This window comes from Zingiber officinale, chromosome 3A (assembly GCF_018446385.1).
Source record: "Zingiber officinale cultivar Zhangliang chromosome 3A, Zo_v1.1, whole genome shotgun sequence".
Lineage (NCBI taxonomy): Eukaryota > Viridiplantae > Streptophyta > Magnoliopsida > Zingiberales > Zingiberaceae > Zingiber > Zingiber officinale.
This window is the reverse complement of record NC_055990.1, coordinates 49167039-49175274: the sequence shown is the minus strand read 5'-3', so window position 1 is coordinate 49175274 and position 8236 is coordinate 49167039. Positions and strand designations below refer to the sequence as shown.

The following is an 8236-nucleotide window of genomic DNA, read 5'->3' as shown; positions in this document are numbered from 1 at the left end:
AGTGGTATCAGAGCAAGGTTGTTCTTCAATGGACTAATCGCCACGAAGAGCATCATCATCAAAATGGTTGGTTCAAGCATTCATCCACCCAAATTTGAAAGAGAATTCTCTTGGTGGAAAAAGAGAATGGAGGTGTTTTTTGAAACTGATTTCGACATTATGCTAATCATGGAAAATGATTTTGAGATACCTAGGGATCAAAAAATGAGATAACCGAAAAAATAAAATAGAGAAAGAAGCAAAGGGAAGAACATTTAACAAACTCAAGGACAATGTATCATTTACTAAATGTGCTTCCCCAATAAGAAGTAACTTAGATAGGAAACTACACAAGTGCCAAAGACTTATGGGAAAAGCTAATAGAGCTTCATGAAGGAACATCGGAAGCAAAATTAGCAAGAAGAGACCTTCTTCAAACTCAACTCAACAATGCCAAACTTGAAAAAGGAGAAAAGTTATCAATACTTTATTCTAAAATTAAGGAAATTCTAAATGGACTAGTGTAGGTGAGAAACTCTCCAACTGGAATGTGATGATGAAAGCCATCAATGTTTTTCCATGAACCACCACTTGGATGTCAATTGTAGACTCATTCTACATTTCAAAAATCTAGAGAAGTGTACTTTAGATAAGTTCTTCTCAACCATGAAATTTCATAAGACTCGAATTGAAGGATTAGATGGAAAAGCTCATAAATCAAGGGGAGTAGCACTTGTGGCAAACAAGGAGAAAGGGAAGGAGAAAAAGTCACTATCTCCACTATCCTTCAATTTCGAGGAGTCAAGTGCCTCAATGGATAGTGATCAAGAGACATATATGGTAAGGAGGATGAGAAAAGTATTTAAAAATTTTAGATCTAACAAATCACATACTAGGAAAAGTTCAAGGAGCAAGAGTAAGACAAGAAGGACAATATGCTACAATTGCCAAGAAGAATGACACATGAGGGATCAATGTCCTCTCTTGAAGAAAAGGAAGAAAATAAGAAAGAAGAAAAGAAGAAAACAAAAGAAAAGGGGAAGAAGGCTCAAAACTTTAAAGTAACATGGGATGATCCATTCTCATCGGAAGAAGAAGAAGAACATCACATATCCTACTTTGCTTTAATAGAAGTTGATGACATTGCCTCAACTTTATCAGAAAATGAAGAAGAAAAGAGTTAAAGTGAAGAAGAAGAGAGCTCAAGTGAAGGGGGAAGAAAAACTTCTGATTCAAGCTTCTTAGTAAGTGAGGTATATAAACTTCCCACTCATGCTTTAGTTAAAATTATTGATGTGCGTAAATATTATGATCGTTTATGCATGTTTTAATGCACATTCATTTGCTTTATACGTATATATTCTTTGCATGATCACCTCTTTTATCATGTATTTATTATATATACTCTTTTGTTCAGATATCTGCTCTTTGTTTGGGTTTGTGTTGACAAGGACAACTTTTGAAGCGAAAACGATGATTGTCGACGCACCAGAACAAAGCAGAGAGCACGACCGTGCAACCTTGCATGACTGTGTGGTCAATCCACAGAGGGATCAGAGCACGACCGTGCAACCCTGCACGACCGTGCCTCACAACTAGCAACGAAGCAAGGAACGATCGTGGAATCGTGCACGACCGTGCCCTCCCATGACCGCAACCATGCAGCACACGACCGTTCAATCCTGTACGACTGTGTCCCAGGAGTCGAGCCCAGAGTTCACACAGCCGTGCCAATTCACATAGCCGTGCTAATTGGCACGGCCGTGCAGCGCAGCCAGAGACAAAGAAGGGCACGGTCGTGCCATCCTTACACGGTCGTGCCGCCGTAGCCGCGCCCTAGCCTATAAAAGGGTTTTAACCCTTTTCCTCAAAGGGGGAGAGCCGGGAAGCGAGCCGTCAATAGGAGAATCACTCTGGTGCTGTTCTACGTCGTCCAGGACATCGGTCCAGCGATCTTTCATCACCACATCAACTCCAGAAGCAAAGGATTGGATCCGAAGATCACTCGTCATCGTTGGATAAGCATACTTCTTCTTTCTCTCTTCGTGTTTGAGAATTGTATGTTTAAATACATCATGTCTTCGGGTTTTTCTCCGATGTCTATGGAGTAGAGTCCTTGTTCTAGGATGAGGGAGTAATTATGGATTAATTTAATGTAAGACTCGTATTATGCTTATATTCATTGGATGATTTCGCTTGCTTTGTTTCGACTACTCGATCTCTATATCGTGTTATTTGATTGTGTAGGAATTGCCAACCTCGTAGAGAAAATACCTTAGATTGTACACCCGAGGGGTCCTAGTGACAGGGGTAACCCGTTCACGGACATCTAGGGTACTTCCTTGAAAGGAGAGGCGGCTCTTCCGCAAGGAAGTAAGAGACCAAACTAAGCTCCTTAATTCTATCTTTGATAACATCAATTAGAGTTGTGTCCTTGTGATCTACCGAGGCACCCTAGTGACAGGGGTTAACCGTAACAAGATTTCATAGGGACCGTCTTTGTTTGGTGCTTACGGATAGTTGCTTTAGCTTCCGATGAATGCATGCTGATGGACAATGAGTATAGGATAGTATGTGATACATCAATACCACCACAATGAAACTGAACTCCTAGAACTCTTCATAAACCAGGTTGATACTTCTCATTGTTAGTTCTCGTTTTCGCTTTCCAAATCTCTTTTCTTAGATTACTTACAACCATCGATAGTGTAGCTATTCCTAAGTGTGCCATCACTAGTGCTTATAACCAGTCCTCGTGGGATCGATAATCTTTATTACTGATGACGAATCTATGCACTTGCGGAATCATAATAAGTTTTTGACACTGTTGCCGGGGACCGCATCTATAACATTAGTGATAGTCATACTAGATTAGACTAGACCTTGTTTTCTTTTCCTTTATTTTTTTCTAATATTTTACATTTAGAGATAAATAATTTTATTCTTGTTTTTCTTTATCTTCTACATTTTTATTAAAACGCCAAAAATAATATTATTTCATCTCTTCTTCTTTACTATATTTTATATTTTATTTTTGCATGCAAAGAGCTAATCTTTCAGGACAACTTCTACCGTTCGATCCATAGATCGATAGGACCTTCTTGAGAAGAAGAAACTTACAGAAAGCATTTCAAGCAGCACAAGAATCTTCAGAGATGGCTGATAAACTGTTGAAGGATTATGCAACACCTTATGCACGAGGGTTCGGTTTACATCACTCGACCGCCAATTGAAGCTAACAATTTTGAAATCAAGCCTGCAGTAATTCACATGATTCAGTAGAATCAATTTGGAGGAGAACTGCACGATGATCCAAACCACCACTTAGAGCTTTTCTACGAGATTTGTGGTACCATGAAAGTGAAAGGAGCCCCTCCAGAATTAATAAGGTTATTGCTCTTCGGATTCTCCCTGAAAGACAGAGCAAAATAGTGGCTAAATTCCCTTCCAGCAAATAGCATTACATCCTGGGAGCAGTGTGAGCAGAATTCTTGGACAAATTCTATCCACCAAGCAAAACTGCTCATATGAGGAATCTGATTGCAAGCTTCAAATAGATAGATTCAGAATCATTATTTGAAGCCTGGGACAGGTTCAAAAGTATGATGAGACAGTGCCCCCATCATGGCCTTGAGAAATGGTTGGTTCTACACACTTTTTACAATGGAATCAACTATCACACGAAGGTATCCCTCGATTCTACAGCAGGAGGAGCACTGATGAATAAGAGCCTTGATGAAGCTGAAGAGATCATAGAGAATGTGGCATAGAATCACCATCAACGGGCATCAGAAAGATCTGGTGGTTCTTTTTCAGGGAATCCAATAAAAGCGTCAGGAAAATTTAACGTAGATGCAATCACTCTCATGTCTGCAAAGCTAGACGCTCTGACCAAGAAGTTTGAGGGCATGGGAAACAACAACAACAACACGACCAATGCGATAGTTTATGTTTGCGAAACTTGCGGAAGTATGGATCATGCTCAAGATGCTTGCCCCCTAGGGCCAATACAAGCACAGATAAACCAACTTGAGCAGTGTGATGCGATAGTAAGCTACAACCAAATGCAAAATAATCCGTACTCCAACACTTACAATCCAGGTTGGAGGAATCACCCAAACTTCTCATACCGGAACAATCGGGAACAAGGGCCAGTAAAACAAAGCTATCAACCTGGACAATAGAGCTACTCACCTGGGCAGTAGGGCTACTCATCTGGACAACGAACTTTTCAATAGCAACCTTCACAATTGTCCAGAATTGAAAAGATGCTTGAAGAAGCTCTCTCAAAGCAAAAAGAGATGAAGAATGAGATCAAGCTGTTAACTCAAAGAATGGAAAATTCTGAGAAACATCAAAAGATGCAAGACAGCCAGATAGCCCAGTCCATCTCAAGAACACAGGGAACATTTCCAGGGAAGCCAGATATAAACCCAGTGGAACATTGCAACTGCATTGAGCTGAGGAGCAGACGAACTTTAGGAGACCCCCAAATCATTACTCAAAAAGGACCTGACCAAGGGGAAGAGCCCTCTCCCCCAATGCCCAATTAGACCCAGAACAGGGATGGAGAGGAGGTCACTAAGAAAGTTGAAGGAACTCTTCAAATTCCCCCACAAAGTTAGACGATTCCTTTCCCTCAAAAACTAATAACCTCCCAGAAGGATGAAGAGTTCAACCAATTCCTGAAGAAGATTAAGGAAATTTACGTAGAAATATCACTGATAGATGCACTGCACCAAATGCCGAAGTTTGCAAAGTTCTTAAAGGGTATTTTATCTAACAGGAGGCAGAAGGGTGACTTTGAGACCTTAGCATTAACAGAGAATTGCAGCGCTCTATTTATGGCAAATACTCCACCAAAACTTCAGGATCCAGGAAGTTTTTCCATACCGTGCAAAATTGGTTTTGAACTCATATCGAGAGCTTTCTGCGACTTGGGGGGCCAGCGTTAGCCTACTTCTGTACTCTTTATGTAAGAAGCTGGGACTCCAGAACATTAAACTGACTACTATGGAACTACAATTAGCTGACCATTCATGTAGATACCCAATGGGAATAGTGGAAGACGTGCCAGTAGAAGTGAGTGGATGTATCATTCCCACAGATTTCATTATCTTGGATATGGAGGAGGATCCCAAGATACTGATCATCCTTGGAAGACCATTCCTTGCCACAGCTGGAGCCATCATTGATGTGAAAAGTCACAAGTTATCCTTGGAGATCGTCAAAGAAAAGATTGAATTTGATTTATCTGATTCCTCTATCTGTGACCCCTCTTCTCAGGGAAACTCTAGCAAGATCAACTTACACAAAGTCGAGGAGTGCAGTTCCATGAGAGTTCCCCTCCAGCGAGCAATAAGAAATACATTTGTCCTGCACGAGTGAAACTAAAGGTGCAAACTGGAGCATTAACCCTAGGAGGAGAGCCGTGCTTCCATGAATTTAGTCCACATTAAATGAAACAGGGTCGAGCTAAAGACCTAAAACAAGCGCTTCTTGGGAGGCGACCCAAGAGTTTTTCATTCTAGTTCGTTGTTCTAGTTTTAGTAAGTTTAGTTGAGTACTTTTATTATTTTTTTATTTTTGGGTATTCGTTTTCAGGATTTGCAGAGCCTCCACGAGCTGGTCGTGAGTATTTCATGGGCGTGGAGGCGTCAGGGGAACCAAAATGGTGAAAGGTGAGTCTCCATGCAAAGCCGACAGAGGAATGAAGGCCACGGGCCGTGCAACCTTGCACAACTGTGTGGCCTATGCAGAGAAAAGAAGAACACGTGCCGTGCCAATCGGCATAGTCGTACGAGACTGCCAGAGAAGGAGAAGACTCAGGCCGTGCCAATTGGCACGGCCGTGCGACATGTACATAGAAGAAGGAGGAATGGGTTATGCCAATTGGCATGGCCGTGCAACCTTGGCTGAGGGGAGAAAAGAGGAGACTGTGCCAATTGGCATGGCCGTGTAGAACCCCACCTAACCCGGCTGTGTTTATAAGACATGGTCGTGCCCCTACCCGTGTTCACCGCCTACTCCTCCAAAACCCTAATTTCCATCTCCTTCTCTCCTAAAAAATCTTCTCCTCCCTACTACACCTCATCAAACCCTAATTCCCACCTCTAGAGCTCATTTTTACTTAGATCTACATCTAGATCTAACACTTCTTCAAGCTACAAATCCGAAAAGAGAGAAGAAACTTCCCTATTTTTCCTTCCTTCTCCTCCTCTTCCATCCTCAAGACCCATCTCCACAAGAAATTCCTCAAAACCTTGCACCATGTCGCAGATCTTGAAGAGACCTCGTCGAGGAAGCAGTGGATCTGGCGAAGGAGATGCACCAGGAGGCGACAAAGGCAAAGGGAAGACGTCTTCTTCAAAAGGCAAAGGAAAAAGGGTGGTATGCGACGAAGGTAACGAAAACAAGTTCAATATTATTTTTAGAAATCATGAACAAAAAGCTAGATATGATATCCTTGTCACTAGAAAAATTACATGCACTAAATATATGGATCCCATTACTATGGATATGCTAGGAATTAGGGATGATGTAAATTGGATGATTAGTTCTTTAGATTGGAATGATATTATGTACACTCATGCACCGACTTACTCTCGCCTAGTCCTTGAATTTTTGAGCTCGATTGATGTTAAATTTTCTTCTGAGGATCACTACGTAGGGGTCATAACTTTTAGGATGATGAATAAAGAAGTTTGGTGGACTTTTAGTGATTTCAATAATTGTTTTGGTTTACCTATTGGCGGTGCCCGTGGATTTGATGATGAAATAAGATGCAATGAATTTTGGACATTAATAACAGGATCAAAAGACCCTTATGAACCATCTAGAGCCAAGGCATCCCACATGCAAAACCCGACCTTTAGATACCTTCACCGAGTGATGAGCAAAACGATCTTTGGTCGAGGAGAGAGTGATGGGGTGGTTAGAAAGATAGAACTCTATTCTCTTTGGATGATGTTGAATAAAGTCGATTTTGATTCCGGATTTCATTTCTTGCAAACTTTGTTGAGGGCAGCTAAAGCATCTTTGGGGATGATAGTGTTTGGTGGATTGATCACCCAAATAGTAGTCAATATGAGTTGTGAGCTTGATGGAATAGAGATGATTCATGGTAATGACAAGATCGATATTGATTCTTGTCTTGCTATGAAGATGATTTGTCGGGATGAGAATGAGTTTGCCTTCCCTAGGAACAATGGTTTCCCATTACCCCTTCCTTGCCCCGAGCGCACTTCAGTTCGCGACCCTGCGAACTGGGTGATTACTGATTTACACCTCGACGCTGTACCCTCCATTATAGAAGAAACCAAGTACCACCAAGAGCCCTCATCATCAGGATTCCCGCAGCCTTTCGGACATCCGGAACCTCCTAGGTACTCTTTTGCATATGGCACGGGACCCTCTAGGTTTGATTTTTCTGACTTCCGTGCCTCTTTAGACTCCCTTCATGAGAAACAAAATACCCAACAACGATTGTTGGAGGGTCGCTTCAAGTTATCTGACGACCAGTTTAGGGAGGTAAAGGATTATTTTCAGTTTACTAGGGACTTCCATAGTCAGGTGACAGGGATCGTTCAGGATTATGAGATTGATCAGGAAAGAATGAGAAATTTTATGGATGATATGGATATCACCAGATAACAAGTAGATGCCCTTTATCAATATCATCAACACATTGGTCATCTTCTTGGTATGCCTAGATTTCCCCCTGTCACACATCGGGGACCCCCTATGTTAGGACCGAAAAGTAGCTAGAGGGGGGGGGGGGGAGGGTGAATAGCTTCGCGTGTGCTCGTCGTGCTTCGTTGCTTGTTTCTTCAAAGTGATGCGCAGCGGAATACAAAGAAACAAACTACAACAATGCTAACAACAGGATTTTACTTGGTATCCACCTCACAAGAGGTGACTAGTCCAATGATCCACGCACACACACACACCTCCACTAATAAACATTCCTTTTCGGTAACTACCGAAGGCGGAGAAGCCCTACAAGACTCTCAATACAAGTAGAAGAAAGGGTAGTAAAGAATAAGCAAAAGCTTACAAGAGATGCAGTAAAAACCCTAGCTTCTTCTTCTTCTCGTTGCAACTCGCCTCTTGACTTGGATGAACCTCCAAGAACCTTCAAGAACTGGCGGTGAGGAGCTTAGAGAGTGCTGGGGAGGAGCTGTGATGAATCTGGAATGAATCGGTGAAGTTGTGCTGAAGGAATCGCACGCCAACAGCTATAAACGACGCCAACGGT

General features: G+C 41.9%; 1 non-coding gene across 1 annotated transcript; it reads right to left on the bottom strand.

Annotated features, from left to right (window-relative positions):
- Positions 1-3504: 3504 nt before the first annotated feature.
- Positions 3505-3610, bottom strand: LOC122054413. The gene has a single exon (XR_006132729.1). It is a non-coding gene; the product is annotated as a small nucleolar RNA R71 (small nucleolar RNA).
- Positions 3611-8236: the final 4626 nt, after the last annotated feature.